Here is a 1,600-nt window from a genome sequence, read left to right on the forward strand (position 1 = left end):
TATCATTTAAATGTACTTCTTGGGATGGATGCACAAGCCCCTTAAAGTGACCATACCTTACTTGGGGGAGTCAGAGCCACAGACTCACCAGAGAGGTGCCTCAAGGGTCATCTGTCTCATCCAAGCCTCTTCTCTTTTCTTTTTAAATAAAGAGCAATCTCCAGGTGTTTTTTATTGTTTGACTAACAACAAAACCAGGCGGAGAAGTCCCCAAGGAAATGATGGTTGTACGGCGTTTGGTCCTTCATCTTCTAAGGACTTACTGTATTTCCTTTTAAAGATTTTAGACATCTATTTGGATCACAAATGCAAGCCAAGTATGAATAAATAAATGTATTATCTTTTAAGAACCCCCCTCCCACCATCTTCCTTTAAATAGAAAAAGGTACCAAATGTCTCTTCATAGCCTATTTGCCCATAGTTGTCCCACCTATGGCTTTAAAAACAGACTGTAACTTGATTTTCTGAAATCCTTCCTTGAACTACAGCTCACTCCATTAAAGAAATCCTGGGAAAGAAGTCCTATTGATTTTGTCCATAGTCTCTGAAAGGTGAGTATGGTAACTGGGTTGAAGGCAACTGGGAGAAGTCTTCAGCAAACGGAGGACTGTTGGGGAATTGTGCGAAGGCAAGTCCTGCCAACAAGATACCAGCTCCTTCAATTAGAGCTCGGAAAACGCCAGCCATCACGCCAACCATAACCACTGGTCCGTTTCTTGATGCCAGAATGGCTCCTTTTCAGGCACCACTTGTGATGGAATTCCAGGGATCTTCTTTCCCTCTGACTTGAACCACACTGCGGTCAGTCATGGAAAACTGAACTCCCCAGACTGCAAAGCTACCTCCCAACTGCGGAGCCCTGGCTTTAAGATCTGTCAAACTCCCTCCTAGTTTGTGGTTTCCTCCTGCCCGAGAACTGCGAAAACCTCTGAGGGCTTGAAAGATACCACCACCTACGGTGCGCATGGTAAAGACGCCACCACAGTCAACCGCGAGGCGCCAGGGGCGGGGCTCGCACGCCTACTCCTCCCTCTGGACTCCGCCCTCTGGACTCCGCCTCGCCGCGATGCCGGGCCTCTCACTGTTGTGGCCTCTCCCGCTGCGGAGCACAGGCTCCGGAAGCACAGGATCAGCGGCCATGGCTCACGGGCCCAGCTGTTCTGCGGCATGTGGGATCTTCCCAGACCGGGGCACGAACCCGTGTCCCCTGCATCGGCAGGCGGACTCTCGACCACTGCACCACCAGGGAAGTCCGAGCCTCTTCTTTATTGTTGAGAAGACTGAGGCCCAGAGAGGCCAGAGGATGGTCACAGAGCCGATCAGCAGAGGACAAGTCTAGTCTTCAGACCTCTTGACACAAAATTCAAGGTCTGTGCCACATATATTAACATAATTGCACGAATAAGTCCAGCTCCTGTAGCAAAAACCAGGGATTCAAAGACTGGAATGGATCATAGTGAAAATAGTTCTATATTTTCTAAACAATTTTTTTCTTAATGGAAAAGTAATACACAGCTATTGTGAGGAATTTGGAATGAAAGAAGACAAAAATCAACTCTAATTATACCATAAGTGCTATTAACATTTTAGTGCTGCATGT

At 47.4% G+C, this 1,600-nt stretch overlaps 1 pseudogene; it reads right to left on the reverse strand.

Annotated features, from left to right (window-relative positions):
• Positions 1–522: 522 nt before the first annotated feature.
• LOC136120201 (mitochondrial import inner membrane translocase subunit Tim17-A pseudogene) lies at positions 523–1,140 on the reverse strand (annotated as a pseudogene).
• Between the last annotated feature and the right edge of the window lie 460 nt (positions 1,141–1,600).

This window comes from Phocoena phocoena, chromosome 3 (genome assembly GCF_963924675.1).
Source record: "Phocoena phocoena chromosome 3, mPhoPho1.1, whole genome shotgun sequence".
NCBI classification, from domain to species: domain Eukaryota; kingdom Metazoa; phylum Chordata; class Mammalia; order Artiodactyla; family Phocoenidae; genus Phocoena; species Phocoena phocoena.